This window comes from Petromyzon marinus, unplaced genomic scaffold (genome assembly GCF_048934315.1).
Source record: "Petromyzon marinus isolate PM22_M1 ecotype Great Lakes invasive population unplaced genomic scaffold, UKy_Petmar_22M1.pri1.0 PM_G_Scaffold_2, whole genome shotgun sequence".
Classification (NCBI taxonomy): Eukaryota; Metazoa; Chordata; class Hyperoartia; order Petromyzontiformes; family Petromyzontidae; genus Petromyzon; species Petromyzon marinus.
The window spans coordinates 5214879-5232261 of NW_027422761.1; the positions used below are offsets into that span (position 1 = coordinate 5214879).

Here is a 17383-nt window from a genome sequence, read left to right on the forward strand (position 1 = left end):
TCAGCAGCCACGCCCCTTCCCTCGACATTGGGCCGGGCTCATTAACATAATTTATTCAGTTACAGAGCCGCTCATTGTGGGAGGGGCGTGTCTCTTACCCCGGAAGTGGCGTCATGTTACTTGCTTACCCGCGTGACGTCGCTAGGTAACAGGAGGCTGCCGATCCGCGCTTGCACTGAAATCCGAGGTGAGAAATTCTCATGGTGGTGGTGGTTGTTGTTGTTGTTTACCAAGGTAGAGCCTCTCTCTCTCGTAGTGATGTCAGTTGAGTAGCAGCGAGCATGGGAATCGATGTCCAGGTTGGAACTTTACATCGCGGGGCCTAGCCACGCGGGGCCTTGCCTCCTGCCCTCGCCTGATTGCATTCACTTTAATTATCTCGCTTAAGTATAATTTGTCTTCACCCGGCTGGTTACTTTGTAACTTTGTTTTATTGTAAATATTCACGCAGTTTTTATTTTCTTTTGTTAGCAGGCCAAGCCCGCTTGAGTTCCTATACCGCTCTTGTTATCAGAAGCGACCTGCCCACAACAACACAAGGTGAGGCTTTGTCAACGTGTGTGAATGTTTTGACTTAAAACTTTGGTGACTGCAGGAATTAATATTCTTGGTTCTTTCGGTAAAGTCACGTAGATAGAAAATAAAATAAAAATAACAGATAATAATTTTTCTTTTTTTTAAATTAAGCAAAACACCCCACAACGTTTCTATGGCAACATTAATGTTGAAGATGCGAGGGCTTACAGGAATATTTATGACATTTGCCCTCTCATTGCGTGCCATGACAGTGCTGTTTGCACAGTCACACAGAGTCACTGTAAGATGTTTTTCTTGGTCGTGTTTTTGTTTTTTTGCTTGTTGTGGTTGCACCCGATTCAAGAGCCGAATGGCTCACGGGACTATAACCAAAATAAATAAAACTGAAAATCAAAAAACTGAAACCGTGTGATGAATTTTGGGAAAGTTTTTCACTGCATCTCCAAATATATATAAAAGACAAAGTTGTGATTGTATTAAGTCTATTGCATTGCAAAGTATTCTAAGTAAAAATATAAATTTTATTAAACCAATATTAGATCATAAATACATTTCTACCCGACAATATACAAATCTACATTGTGCTAATGTTTTAATTCTACTTTTATTAACTCACAAACTTTCAAATATACTGTCTAGGACACATTTTCAAAGAAATATTTTCATGTACCCAGACAATATTTGCACGTGCCCACATAAAAAAAAAAACTTGCAGACTGCATACGTAGCTACGACAATGCAAAGCAGCACACACAGCCATGCATTCAATAGCTTTTTACGTTTCGCGGGTTTCTCTCTAAGTTTATTCGGTTTCTATTTCAGCTTATTGGGGTTTTCTGTCTCCTAGTGAATGGGCAGTGATGAGTCTATGGGCAGTGCTGAGTCTACGGGCAGTGCTTATCAGTTCTACGGAATCTCAGCCTCGCTAAACACGTGATCGCCTATCCGCGCTACGTTTTCTGAAAGCGTCAAGCTAAGGCCTCTGACGCGATCACAGGCACGCGCGCAAGTCACCCGTCCGTGGTAGTGACACGGAACGTCGGACATAAGCGACCTCCTCTTCCACCAGCGCACTAGGAAACAGTTTCGTGTGTAACCTCATCAAGACCCCTCCCCCAGACACCTACGGAGCTTTGCGCCGGTAAGTGCCGTAGTGAGGCCTGGTCCCCGGGAGTGTCGCCGGTCTCGGCTAGATTGCTCACCCGGCCCAGGGTGGCGATGTTGGCCGCATGGGGCTCGCTGGGGAGACAAAGGCGGGCGCGCGCTCAGGCGCTTGGTCACCCCATCGTGCGCCACACGGCGGCAGCTGCTGCTGCTGGAGACTGAACAGCGGCTCGCCCCCCAAGGGTCTCGTTCCAGGGCTCGTACGGTGGGGGGGGGGGCATCTCTATAGTTTGTCTTTGATGGTGGTGGTGGTGATGGTGGTGGTGTTGGTGGTGGTGATGTTGGTGGTGTTGGTGGTGATGTTGTTGGTGGTGGTGGTGATGGTGGTGGTGGTGATGTTGGTGGTGGTGTTGTTGGTGGTGGTGGTGGTTATGGTGGTGATGGTGATGGTGGTGATGTTGGTGGTGGTGATGTTGGTGGTGGTGGTGGTGATGTTGGTGGTGGTGTTGTTGGTGGTGGTGGTGATGGTGGTGATGGTGATGGTGGTGATGTTGGTGGTGATGGTGGTGGTGATGGTGGTGGTGATGGTGGTGGTGATGGTGGTGGTGATGATGGTGATGTTGGTGGTGATTGTGATTTTGGTGGTGATGTTGGTGGTGGTGATGGTGGTGGTGATGTTGGTGGTGGTGGGGATGTTGGTGGTGATGTTGGTGGTGGTGATGGTGGTGGTGATGTTGGTGGTGGTGGTGTTGGTGGTGGTGATGTTGGTGGTGGTGATGTTGGTGGTGATGGTGGTGGTGGGGATGTTGGTGGTGATGTTGGTGGTGGTGATGGTGGTGGTGATGTTGGTGGTGGTGGTGGTGATGTTGGTGGTGGTGATGGTGGTGGTGGTGATGGTGGTGGTGATGTTGGTGGTGGTGATGGTGGTGGTGATGTTGGTGGTGGTGATGGTGATGTTAGTGGTGGTGATGTTGGTGATGTTGGTGGTGGTGGTGATGGTGGTGGTGGTGATGTTGGTGATGGTGGTGGTGTTGGTGGTGATGTTGGTGTTGGTGATGGTGGTGATGGTGGTGGTGATGGTGATGGTGGTGATGTTGGTGGTGGTGATGGTGGTGGTGATGTTGGTGGTGGTGATGGTGGTGGTGGTGATGTTGGTGGTGGTGATGGTGATGTTAGTGGTGGTGATGTTGGTGATGTTGGTGGTGGTGTTGATGGTGGTGGTGATGTTGGTGGTGATGGTGGTGGTGTTGGTGGTGATGTTGTTGGTGGTGGTGATGGTGGTGATGGTGGTGGTGGTGATGTTGGTGGTGGTGTTGTTGGTGGTGGTGGTTATGGTGGTGATGGTGGTGATGTTGGTGGTGGTGATGTTGGTGGTGGTGGTGGTGATGTTGGTGGTGGTGTTGTTGGTGGTGGTGGTGATGGTGGTGATGGTGATGGTGGTGATGGTGGTGGTGATGTTGGTGGTGATGGTGGTGGTGGTGGTGGTGATGGTGGTGGTGATGGTGGTGATGTTGATGGTGGTGGTGGTGGTGATGGTGGTGGTGATGATGGTGATGTTGGTGGTGATTGTGATTTTGGTGGTGATGTTGGTGGTGGTGATGGTGGTGGTGATGTTGGTGGTGGTGGGGATGTTGGTGGTGATGTTGGTGGTGGTGATGGTGGTGGTGATGTTGGTGGTGGTGGTGTTGGTGGTGGTGATGTTGGTGGTGGTGATGTTGGTGGTGATGGTGGTGGTGGGGATGTTGGTGGTGATGTTGGTGGTGGTGATGGTGGTGGTGATGTTGGTGGTGGTGGTGATGTTGGTGGTGGTGATGGTGGTGGTGGTGATGGTGGTGGTGATGTTGGTGGTGGTGATGGTGGTGGTGATGTTGGTGGTGGTGATGGTGATGTTAGTGGTGGTGATGTTGGTGATGTTGGTGGTGGTGGTGATGGTGGTGGTGGTGATGTTGGTGATGGTGGTGGTGTTGGTGGTGATGTTGGTGTTGGTGATGGTGGTGATGGTGGTGGTGATGGTGATGGTGGTGATGTTGGTGGTGGTGATGGTGGTGGTGATGTTGGTGGTGGTGATGGTGGTGGTGGTGATGTTGGTGGTGGTGATGGTGATGTTAGTGGTGGTGATGTTGGTGATGTTGGTGGTGGTGGTGGTGTTGATGGTGGTGGTGGTGGTGATGTTGGTGGTGGTGGTGATGGTGGTGGTGTTGGTGGTGATGTTTGTGGTGGTGATGTTGGTGGTGGTGATGTTGGTGGTGATGATGTTGGTGGTGATGGTGGTGGTGATGTTGATGGTGATGGTGGTGGTGATGGTGGTGGTGGTGATGTTGGTGGTGGTCGTGATGTTGGTGGTGGTGGTGGTGATGTTGGTGGTGATGGTGGTGATGTTGGTGGTCGTGGGGATGTTGGTGGTGGTGGTGGTGGTGATGATGGTGGTGGTGATGTTGGTGGTGGTGATGTTGGTGGTGATGTTGGTGGTGTTGGTGGTGTTGTTGGTGGTGGTGTTGTTGGTGGTGGTGATGTTGGTGGTGGTGATGTTGGTGGTGGTGGTGATGGTGGTGGTGGTGGTGATGTTGGTGGTGGTGATGTTGGTGGTGGTGGTGGTGATGTTGGTGGTGGTGGGGATGTTGGTGGTGGTGATGTTGGTGGTGGTGGTGGTGTTGGTGGTGGTGATGTTGGTGGTGGTGGTGATGTTGGTGGTGGTGGTGGTGGTGATGTTGGTGGTGGTGATGGTGGTGGTGATGTTGGTGGTGATGTTAGTGGTGGTAATGTTGGTGGTGGTAATGTTGGTGGTGGTGATGTTGGTGGTGATGTTGGTGGTGGTGGTGGTGATGGTGTTGGTGGTGGTGATGATGTTGGTGGTGATGTTGATGGTGGTGGTGATGTTGGTGGTGGTGATGTTGGTGGTGGTGATGATGTTGGTGGTGGTGGTGATGTTGGTGGTGATGATGTTGATGGTGGTGATGTTGGTGGTGGTGATGTTGGTGTTGGTGATGTTGGTGGTGGTGGTGATGGTGATGTTGGTGGTGGTGGTGATGTGGTGGTGGTGATGTTGGTGGTGGTGATGTTGGTGGTGGTGGTGATGGTGATGTTGGTGGTGATGTTGGTGGTGGTGATGTTGGTGGTGGTGATGTTGGCGGTGGTGGAGATGTTGGTGGTGGTGATGTTGGTGGTGATGTTGGTGGTGATGATGGCGGTGGTGGTGATGATGTTGGTGGTGGCGGTGATGTTGATGTTGGTGGTGGTGGTGGGGATGTCGGGTGGGACAGAACAGGGCAAGGTTCCTATGTAATTGGCCACTGATGTTATCCATTGTGGGAGTTAAACTCAGGTGGATAGGGTCATGGCTCAGTGTTCTAACCACTGCACCGCTGCTTCATCCACGTTACAGACTTGAGTCTCAGCAGCTGCTGAAGAGGCCCACTGAGCTTAGTGCAGCTCTGTTGCAAAGACGACCGCAGCCCAAGGCCGCCGCCAGTTGCAGGACATTGCAAGGTGTAGAGATGCGCCTACTGACAAGAGCAAAAACAACTTACTTCCACGAAATAGTTTAAACGTTACATTTTGATTTAAAGCTTTCGTGACTGCAGTAATTCATATTCTCAGCTCTTTCAGGTAAAGTCACATTGAAGAGAAACAATAAAATAATAACATATATATAAAACATATAGGAATAGGTTTTACCCTTTTAACTGACATAAAAACTGACACCTTTATTCAAGGCATCATGTTTGCAATAACCACAACACAAGCAGTCAAAATGCAAACAAAAAAGACAACTTTGATAATAATATGCACTGTCCTTGAATTTTGGCGTCTTCTGGTCCAACACCAGTGGAGACTGGGCTCTAAGAAAAGCCGTCTCGGGTGTGGACCAATCAAATTCAAGGACAGTGCCAATATTATTATCAGAGTTGTCTTTTTTGTTTGCATTTTGACTGCTTGTGTTGTGGTTATTGCAAACATGATGCCTTGAATAAAGGTGTCAGTTTTTGTGCCAGTTAAAAGGGTAAAACCTATTCCTATATCTTGTTACTGGCAAAGGAGGTCTCATAATATTTATAAAACAATATTATTTTATTGTTTCTCCTTCAACGTGACTTTAGCGAAAGAGCTAAGAATATAGTTTAAACGTTGTTCTCAAGGCTGTGTGATGCACCGAGTCGGAGTGTGACTCTTCCAGTCCGAGTGGCAGCCAGAGGAACGCAGAACGTGCCCGAGAGTCCAACCCAGGGGTGGGCAGATTTCTTGACTCACGGTGCCACCAATGGGTTCTAAAATTTGACAAGAGGGTGCCGGGCCAGGAACAGACGGACGGAGCGTTTGTGTGAACTAAATATAAATGACGGCGTTAAAAATCATTATGTGGAAGGATTTGGCCTTTAACAGGTAGCAAAGCGTTCATTTGCAAGGCAATTTTAACAAATTGCATGAACATGAACGACACAAAAACGTGTCGTAACGTGACTGATCAAACATCACGAAAACGTCTGAGGCCTGCGCCCAAAACAATTACCGCACTCCCGGTCAAAGTGCGCCGTCTAATCTGGGAAACGGGGGCATTACAGGAGAAAGGTAAAATTTAATTTAACAACAAAAACAATAATAATATTTGGACAAGTTCGGCAGGCCGGATTAAAAAGCCCAACGGGCCGTCCTTTGCCCACGTCTGGCCCAACCCGTGTAGAGACGGCGCTACGGGATCGCTTCGTGACGCAGGAGTGAAGTGTAACGTGGCCCTTGCAGTACCGAGAGCGACTGACAAGGGGGGTGCCCTTCACCCCGCAGCGGATAGACCACGGCTGAGACTGATGACGGACCGGTTGAGGGTCACGGCGTTCCTCTGAGGCCGAATGAATCAGCCTCGCCCCCCTCCGCTGCACTCCGGGCTCTCACGTGATGTATCCTGTACACAAATCGAACGTCTCTGAATATGGATTCAACTGTCGCCGGTTCCAACGTGCAAGCCTCATCTCCCCTCTTACACCAGGCACCGCCTCCGTGCGCTCTGCGCCGCAGGAGCCGAAGGTTTCTGATCGAAGCAGCGAGTTGACCTTCTCCTTGTGTAGAGGTCAACCCTCGGTTCGTCTTTTGCTTCGCCTTCTCCTCTTGCTGCCTCCAAGATCTGGAACTTACTTCCCTCAACCATCTGTCCACGTCCAAGCTAAATACATTTCCTCCTCTTCTCTGCCTATGGCCGTCTCTCTCTTAAAATACCGGACAAATATCACGCCTCGTTGTTACCGGTTAGGTGCACGCGTCTGTTGTGGTATAGCGTCGTGAGATTCGGTTGCATGTAGATGCTCTCTAAATAAAAAATCGTGTTAACTTATTCTGTACAAGCTACACCACTGTCGTCATGTATAATTATCACACACACACACCATTCACGCTATTCGCCACCGCAGAGTTAATCGTGTAGGCAATGTCACAACAGTAGCGCAGCTACCGACCTACTCACCTACAAAGAGTGCAATATAGCTAGGAGCTGATATGATTAGTCGATTAAGTGAATTGACTTATAACTTTTGTGTGCATGTATGTTGTTGAACTTCTTTCACGCTGTACGGTAGTTAACCGTGCCAATCAGAGATGTGGGGGAAGGACGAAAGACTAAACACAAAGCAGTTACATTTTGATTTAAAGCTTTCGTGACTGCAGTAATTCATATTCTTAGCTCTTTCGGTAAAGTCACGTTGAAGGGAAACAATAAAGTAATAAAATATATATAAAACAATAAAAATCATGATGACCGTTTGTGTTATGGTCGAAACGTCGTGAGAATTTTTATTGTGTTTTATATATTTTATTATTTTATTGTTTCCCTTCAACATGACTTTACCGAAAGAGCTTAGAACACAAAAAGCAGTTCTAAAGAAATGAGTTTTAAATCTAGATGTGAATGTGCATAGCTCCAGTGGCTTCCTAATATAGTAATAAAAAGTATTCCAGGCGGCTGCAGAAACACACCTGACAGCGTGCGACACCGTGACCGTCTTTGTTCGGTGGCTGAGCCAAAAGGCACTGCGAGGATGACCGCAGTTTGCGTGAAGGTTCCTTAACCAGAGGAACGCGTGGTCAGTAACTCGGGTGGATTAAAAAACAGGGACCGTTTCAGCGTCACGCTTCCCGAAGGTAGGAAACCCCCTACAAGCCACGCCCAGCATGATACAACTGATTATGCCGCGCCCATAACCTCCCATCCAGTGGCACATATGCGGACAAATTTAAAAAAAAAACTAATTATTTTCCAATTTGTCGAGTAATGAAACCGATATATTTGGTTGAGTGATCGACGACTTGAGAAATATGATGATATCCCAGCTCTAATTATAACTGCGGTTATTTAAGAGATGGTCAAATCAAAATTCATCACCATAATTCATGACACATTTATAAATTCATATATATAAAATATTTTACTTAATTAAAACCATGCGATATTATTTATTTCGTTATTGAGCTGCGTGAATTGTAAAACATGCACTCCATTGATTTAAAATATCCATTTAAAAATTGTATCCTTTTAGCAACTTGATCAAAACCTATTTGCGATTTGGCATCTTCATGAGATCAAAGATGAATCGGCCGACTCTGAAACACAAGCAAAATGAATATCTGAATATGAATGGCGTGACCAAATAAAACATATGCTGGATCGTTTTGGTGAACGCTACACTAACAACAATAATCATTTCTATACAACGTCTGGCTCGCGTGATTACTCTGTGTGGTTCATAAGGTGGGGGGCGTGTGCTGCTTTGATGATGGCAATTCAACCCCAGACCCACCACCCTCCCCAACAACTCGCTCCAACCATTCTGCGGTCATGATTTGGGACTGTGCTTCCATTTGCAAGTAAACTCACATTTCAACAATGAGGGTTTGAAAGCATTAAGCATTAGCTCTGTCTGCATGTCTGCTCTGTTGTAAAGATGATCCAATATGAACACAATTGTAGTACAACAGCTCTGTTGCTGTTAGGGACCTAACAATGTTGAAAACTGGCCAAAATTGATTAAACGGCCCACTCATGGTCCAGAGCAGAACTCGGTACCACCTAAGGTAGCAAAACTTAAGTCGTACCCATTTATTTGGATGGAAAATGAAAGTAAATTACTTGATAGTCTCACTTATTGCATTTGTTTATCACTGGCCATGTAGAGAAATTGAAACTGCTCAATTTAGGCCACCTCACGTGGTACCGACAAAGGAGACATCTCATGGGCTATGAAAAAATATGAATAGGTTGTATCCTTTCTGGCAATAAAACAGATCTTAAGATTCATTGAAGAAGGTTTCTGTTTGGTGTTTTAACATCTAAACACCCGGTTTATTGCCAAAAAAGGATCAAATCTATTCTTATTTTGTCATACTTTGATACCGGCAAAACGGTCTCATTTTGAAGCGTCTCATGGACTATTGGATGGGGAGAAAAAAACCGGCGCTAAAAGTCAGTGCCGACCTCTCCTGTCATGCCCAGTGATGTCATCACGGGCGAAGTTCACCGCGCGAAGTCAAACGCCGCTCGAAACGCAAAATCATCGCTCGGTGAACATTTCCGAGGACAAACAAACGCATGCCGGGAACCGTGTGAGTTTGTGTTTCTTGTTTCCTCTGCGCATTGTGGGGGAGGGCTTCATCGAGCAGTGGATTGACAAAAGCGCTGTATGCATACTGCACAGGCTACGCTAACGTCACATTTAGGCCCATGGACAAAACAAACGCGTCTCTCTTTCTCCATCCGTCTCCACTCTCTCTTCCTCTCTTCACTGCTGGCCTGTAGGTTTGGGCCGAGCGAGTTCCTGCCGGGGATTTGGCTTTTCAGGAGCTGATTCCCCCCGTGGCTTTGTCGGCACGAGGCGACCGCGCGGAGTGTCAAGGGCTCCACCGGGCCCCAAGGCGCTGCCCCAGCACCACCGTAGTAGCCAAACCATCGGTGCTCGACATGGCCTGCATGAAGGTCCTGCTGGACCTCATGTTGCGCACGGGGTACAGCATCGTCCAGGAGAGCAGACAGAGGAAGTTTGGACCGCCGCCCGACTGGCAGGGGCCCCCTCCCGCCCGTGGCTGCGAGGTGTTTCTGGGGGGGATCCCGCGCGACCTCTACGAGGATGAGCTGGTGCCCGTGCTGGAGATGGTGGGGAAGCTCTACCAGCTCCGCCTCATGATGGATTATAGCGGAGAGACCCGCGGCTATGCGTTCGCTACCTACGCGACGCTCGCCCAAGCCACGGATGCCGTCAAGAAACTCAACAAATTCGAGATCCGTCCCGGACGCCGCATTGGAGTCCACTTCAGCATGGACAATCGCCACCTCTTCATTGGGGGGCTGCCAAAGGACAAGAAGCGAGCGGAGGTGATGATGGCGATGAGCGGTGCCACGGAGGGCGTGGTGGACGTCACGATGAGCGTCTGTTACCGGGACAAAACCCTCAACCGAGGCTACGCGTTCATCGAGTACCGGAGCCATCATGCGGCCGCCATGGCCCGGCGGAAGCTCCTTCGAATCAACTTGCAGCTATGGGGCCGGACCATCAAGGTGGACTGGGCGTGGCCAGAGGCGTGGCTAGGCCCCGCCTCCGGCCACGCCCTCTCGTGAAACCTTGGAGCAGGTTACACGAGAGGGCGTGGCCAGAGGCGTGGCTAGGCCCCGCCTCCGGCCACGCCCTCTCGTGGAACCTTTTGAGCAGGTTACCGGAGTAACTCGGCTAGCCCCACCTGTTGCCTTTGCCCCAAATGCGCCTCCTTCCCTGATTGGTTGTTACCTCTGTGGCTGTACCTGTTAAGCCCTTGCCAGGCCAGCAGGTGTCACCCTGTCATGTCAGCAGGTGTCACCCTGTCATGTCAGCAGGTGTCACCCTGTGATGTCAGCAGGTGTCACCCTGTGATGTCAGCAGGTGTCACCCTGTGATGTCAGCAGGTGTCACCCTGTGATGTCAGCAGGTGTCACCCTGTCATGCAAGCAGGTGTCACCCTGTGATGTCAGCAGGTGTCACCCTGTGATGTCAGCAGGTGTCACCCTGTGATGTCAGCAGGTGTCACCCTGTGATGTCAGCAGGTGTCACCCTGTGATGTCAGCAGGTGTTACCCCTTGTCATGTCAGCAGGTGTCACCCTGTGATGTCAGCAGGTGTCACCCTGTCATGTCACCAGGTGTTACCCTGTGATGTCAGCAGGTGTCACCCTGTGATGTCAGCAGGTGTCACCCTGTGATGTCAGCAGGTGTCACCCTGTGATGTCATCAGGTGTCACCCTGTGATGTCAGCAGGTGTCACCCTGTGATGTCAGCAGGTGTCACCCTGTGATGTCAGCAGGTGTTACCCCATGTCATGTCAGCAGGTGTCACCCTGTCATGTCAGCAGGTGTCACCCTGTCATGTCAGCAGGTGTCACCCTGTGATGTCAGCAGGTGTCACCCTGTGATGTCAGCAGGTGTTACCCCATGTCATGTCAGCAGGTGTTACCCTGTGATGTCAGCAGGTGTCACCCTGTCATGTCAGCAGGTGTCACCCTGTCATGTCAGCAGGTGTCACCCTGTCATGTCAGCAGGTGTCACCCTGTCATGTCAGCAGGTGTCACCCTGTGATGTCAGCAGGTGTCACCCTGTGATGTCAGCAGGTGTTACCCTGTCATGTCAGCAGGTGTCACCCTGTGATGTCAGCAGGTGTCACCCTGTGATGTCAGCAGGTGTTACCCTGTCAGCAGGTGTCACCCTGTGATGTCAGCAGGTGTCACCCTGTGATGTCAGCAGGTGTTACCCTGTGATGTCAGCAGGTGTCACCCTGTCATGTCAGCAGGTATCACCCTGTCATGTCAGCAGGTGTCACCCTGTCATGTCTGCAGGTGTCACCCTGTCATGTCAGCAGGTGTCACCCTGTCATGTCAGCAGGTGTCACCCTGTCATGTCATCAGGTGTCACCCTGTGATGTCAGCAGGTGTCACCCTGTGATGTCAGCAGGTGTCACCCTGTCATTGCACTTTAATGAAAACCGACAACAGAATCCTTGAAGAAAAAACGAATTCAGGTGTTTGACATGTCGACGCCATTTCGTTTTGAAAATGTAGGGGAGAAAAATATATATTGTTCACATCGCATTCTGTTTTGTCAATAATCTCTGTAACCTGCACCTGCTCTGCAAGCCATGCATTAACCCCTTTCTGTCTCAATTTAATTCCCAGCATGCAATTCCCCAAGCCTCAGATTTTATAAAATCTTTCGCGCAACTTTAATCCTAGTAAATATATTTTTTTCTTTTAAAACACAAGCATTATATTTAGTCTATTGCATGGCTAAAGTATTCTAAGTAAAAATATAAATTGTATTAAACCAATGTTAGATCATCGCTATGATAAATATATATTCTACCCTACAATATACAAATCTACATTGTGCTAATGTTTCAATTCTACTTTTATTAACTTACAAATATAGTGTCTAGGACACATTTTCAAAGAAATATTTTCATGTACCCAGACAATATTTGCACGTGGCCGCATAAAAAACTTGCAGACTGCATACGTAGCTACGACAACAGAATCCTTGAAGAAAAAAACTAATTCAGGTGTTTGACATGTCGACGCCATTTTGTTTTGAAAATGTAGCGGAGAAAAATATATATTGTTCACATCGCATTCTGTTTTGTCAATGATCTCTGTAACGTGCGACTGCTCTGCAAGCCATGCATTAACGCCTTTCTGTCTCAATTTAATTCCCAGCATGCAATTCTCCAAGCCTCAGATTTTATAAAATCTTTCGCGCAACTTTAATCCTAGTAAATATATTTTTTTCTTTTAAAACACAAGCATTATATTTAGTCTATTGCATGGCTAAAGTATTCTAAGTAAAAATATAAATTGTATTAAACCAATGTTAAATCATCGCTATGATAAATATATTTCTACCCTACAATATACAAATCTACATTGTGCTAATGTTTCAATTCTACTTCTATTAACTTACAAATATAGGACACATTTTCAAAGGAATATTTTCATGTACCCAGACAATATTTGCACGTGCCCACATAAAAAACTTGCAGACTGCATACGTAGCTACGACAACAGAATCCTTGAAAAAACGAATTCAGGTGTTTGACATGTCAACGCCATTTCGTTTTGAAAATGTAGGGGAGAAAAATATATATTGTTCACATCGCATTCTGATGTCAAAACATTTGATTCTTTATAAAATTGAAAAACCCTTGAACAACTTTGCTGCACATGGAGATGTCTGTGCACCGCCTCGTTTCCACAGCCTCTATCCCGGTGCCATTTGTATTTCATGCACATACCGCTGTTAAGAGTTTGATGTTTTATTGATTTTCAATTTTGGTGTTTTTTTGCTGTAATGTTTTTTTGTTACTTTTTTAGTGGAAATAAAGTCCTGAAAAGTCTATTCCTCTCTCTCTCTCTCCACTCTCTGGGCCGAGTCTCTGCCACTTTTGGTTCTGAGTGTCGCATGCTTGGGATCCTTCTCTCCCTCCTCTGTGGATTTAATTTGATTTGCTGATTTACACGTCAACATATTTCAGACTTTTTCCTAATCATTACCAACGTTTCCATGGCCATGCACTTTAGAGTAACTTATTACCTTTTACTACAGCATCATAATATAATTTTCCTGGATCATCGCCTTCATAGCTTTGATCAATCACCAATGGTTTACTGGTTCGTTTTTGTATTTACTTATGCCACCGTCTTTCCCCGTGGGACCATGTGCGTGAAGTTGTGTCGCACATAAACAGAATCTGTTCACATCACGATTTTCCGTACTCGACTGTCAGTTGCCATCTCCGGGGCAATATGCACATTTGTCGACTCGGCGAATCGACTTGATTTCGGGCCCCGTTGGGTCGCCCCTTTTGTGCTTTTGCGTGAGCCGGATTTCAACGCAATTCCCGATCCGCTGTGGTGCCACGGTCTCGGAGCAACTCTGCCATCGCCTCGACTCCCCCGTGCCCCCCCACACCGAGCACGCACCTGCAGCGCGCGCACGTAGTGTCCTGGCGGGGGATTGCCCGGCACGACGGATTTTCATCCGAAGGGTCTCTGGGATGAAAGTCCCGCGGTTTCCCGGCGCCAGGAGAATGGCCGACCCTCGCAGAGCGAGTCACATTGCGGCGCTCCTGAGTTGGCTTCAAATTGTTTGGGCGCGCGAAGTTTCGCCGGGTCGGCGGCGACGAGTCGCACGCGACGCTCCCCGCCTTCTCGAGCCGCTCGCGGCATCCGTGCGACACCGGCGAGCGCCGCTACGAGGCGGCGATAGGCAAAGTTCCCTTTCGTCTTCGTCCCTCCGACTCTCACGGCATCCGCGCGACGCCGTGAGCACGGCCGCGAGGTACGTGATGGGGCGTGCGAGCATTTGCGGACTTGGGTAGCGGTAGGCCTAGGGTCGGCTCGTAGAATATTCCCTCCGGGCGGTGCGGGGTTTGCGCCACGAATAAAAGTTAGCAGAGAGCATCGGTGTGGTGCGCGTGTGATTCCCGTGCGGAGCGGCTCCGTGGGCGGATGACGGCGAGAGCGAGGGCGGAGCCGCGGCCGGAGCTGCGTTGAGATCATCGCCCGTCGGCGTGGACGCGAGTGGGCCGCGGCGTGCTGCGTCAGCGTCAGCAGTAGTGGGCGCGCGGCGTGCATGGACGCGCATTGAGATAATCGCCCGCGGGTGCGAGACCGTTCGGGCCCCGTGTTAACGACGGCTGCGGTGCCCGCGGATGCTCGTGGAGGTTATCGCTCGCCGGTGCAGGCGCTAGCGTGCCGCTGTCCGCTGCGTTAGCGATAGCCGCGGTGCGCGCGGGGGTGCGTGGGTTTACTCCGTGCGGCCGTGAGCCAGCAGCACGAGTCTGTCCCTCGGAGAGGGCGCTAGCGCGGGGGGCCCGATCGCTCGGTCGGCGGGGGCCCGGCGGGAGCCGACCGACGCGGTGGAGGGGGCGGCGGAAAGGGCGGACGTCGCGCCCCACCTGCCCAGCGAGGGTGGTGGGGTGGACGTCGGCCCCCACACCGCCATGGCCCTGTACACGTTAAAGTATTGAGCACAAACTCAAGGAGCAGGGAAAATGGTAATGTTGCTTGGATTTAATTTTAATATCATTGCAACTGTATAGTTTTGATATGTTTTATTGAAAAACATTCACGTGCATTGGCATGTCCCTCTGTCTCAAACATTAATAATGTATCATCTGCAAATGTCCTTTAGCAATGCAAATGTTTGTTCAACATTGGTATGCAGCTTGAAGAATGATGGAGTCTTATAACTGAAGACACTTTGGATTTTCAATCAAAATTTACAAATAATCCACTCTACCATAAACATGCTACATTCCAGCTAAAGTATAGTAGTATATTACTGTAAAGTAGTATGGTGTATAGCACAGATATTTTGTACAAACCCAGTGAGATGGGAGTGCTGCTTTGATGCATTACGCTTGGATCCGATCTCATGGGTTCAATTCAGGCTAACCCCTAAGGGTACAATTTTATTTTTACAGTTTCAATCGGACCAAGTACCTGGGGAGGTTTATTCCAAGTCAACATGGCTTAAAATCTGCCATGCTGAAATAAAATAGCTGGACGTTATTGCTTCTGACGTGAGTGCAGGACTCGCTATCCATGCCAAGGTGCGGGGGCTCATTTGGGCGACCAAGGAATTCCGAATGCATGTTACAATAACGTTAATTTCAGATGACTGGATTCATTGGTAGAGTGCTCCAACTTGGGCAGAGATATCTGGCTGGAAAGTGATGTGGTTAAAACGTTTGTCTCGCAGTTTTAAAGGTTGCAATTTCAAGATACAGTTTGGGCATCAGAGCTCAATAAATTGAGTACTACTCTGTGTGAGGTTAACAGGAGTCATCCAATGGAGAGACTGGGCCATGCCATATAAATGTGGAATTTATATCAGTTGACAGGTCAAACGTACTCTTTGTCCTTTTTGGTCACTTTATTATTATAGGCTAGTGGTGTTTGTGTTTTAATCACAGAGATGGGGGGGGGGCATTGCACCTCGCTACACCCATCCACTGCTGACGGTAGAGGTTGTGTCTGTGTGTGTACACACAGACACAGTGTAAACACACACAGTGTACACACACACACATTGTACACACACACAGTGTAAACACACACAGTGTACACACACACAGATTGTACACACACAGAGTGTACACACACAGTGTACACACACACAGTGTACACACATACACACAGTGTACACACACACAGTGTACACACACAAAACAAAAAAAACAAAGATCCCCCATATAGCCTTAACAGACTGTAGGGGCAAGTGCTGTTAGCGAGCACCTATGAAGGCCGGAACGGTACACGAGGGGGTGGGTGGCCAGCACCACGCCCGACCGCCTTTGTCTCCCTAGTGGCAATGTTTACACACCGCACCAGGTACTCATTTGAGGCTGAGTTGACCTAGGGGAGGCCTGGGACCGGTTCAGATAATCGTCACTGGTGTTGGCCGTGAGCGGGAATCGAACCCGGGTCGCCAGGTGCATAGCGCAGCGTAGCGCTAACCGGTACACTACCGCTCCCGTACACACACACACAGTGTAAACACACACAGTGTACACAGACACAGTGTACATACACACAGTGTACACAAACACACTGTACACACACACAGTGTACACATACACAGTGTACACACACACAGTGTACACACAGTGTAAACACACACAGAGTAAACACACACACAGTGTAAACACACACAGTGTACACACACATAGTGTACACACACAGTGTACACACACACGCATTGTGTACACACACACAGTGCACACACACATTCTGTACACACACATTATGTACACACATTGTGTACACACACAGTGTACACACACACAGTGTACACACTGTGCACACACAGTGTACACACACAGTGTACACACAGTGTACACACACACACAGTGTACACACACTGTGTACACACACACAGTGTACACACACACAGTGCACACACACAGTGTATACAAAATAATGTCCACGTTGTTGTTGTAGCTGAGCCCACGCACCCAAGGGAGGGAGCAATGAAAATGAATCTAAATCAACTTAAACTCCAATCCCGCTCTGTGATGTCACCTCTCAGCATTACCTCATCGGCGTGAAACGCCAGGGGGAGGTGTACCTCGCTAGTGACGTCATGTCACCAAGGTATTACACCGCGCTCTTGAGCGTGACGTCACCTCCGCTTGTGTCACTGCCGATTGCGTTCCAGTGCCAATCCTTATTTGGGCAAAGCTACGCACAGTGATAGCAACTGATTAACATAATTTATTCGTTAAAGCCGACGAGTTCATTGCCCACGACACATGGGACGAGGCACATTAACATGATTTATTCTCTATTTAGTTACGGAGCTGCTCATTGTGGGAGGAGCGTGTATCGTTCCCCGGAATCGACGTCATGTCACCTGCTGCCGCGTGACGTCACGAGGTAACACTGCACTGAAATCCGAGGTGAGAACTTCTCATTGCGATTGTGGTTGTTGTGGTGGTGGTTGTGGTTGTTGTTTACCAAGGTAGAGCCTCGTTCTCTCCCTTGTAGGGATGTCAGTTGAGTAGCAGCGAGCATGGGAATCGATGTCCAGGTTGGAACTTTACAACGCGGGGCCTAGCCACGCGGGGCCTTGCCTCCTGCCCTCGCCTGATTGCATTCACTTTAATTATCTCGCTTAAGTTTAATTTGTCTTCACCCGGCTCGCCACTTTGTAACTTGTTTTATTGTAAATATTCACGCAGTTTTTAT

General features: G+C 48.8%; 1 pseudogene; it reads left to right on the forward strand.

Annotated features, from left to right (window-relative positions):
- Positions 1–451: 451 nt before the first annotated feature.
- LOC142912332 (putative RNA-binding protein 46 pseudogene) lies at positions 452–10567 on the forward strand (annotated as a pseudogene).
- The last annotated feature ends 6816 nt before the right edge of the window (positions 10568–17383 follow it).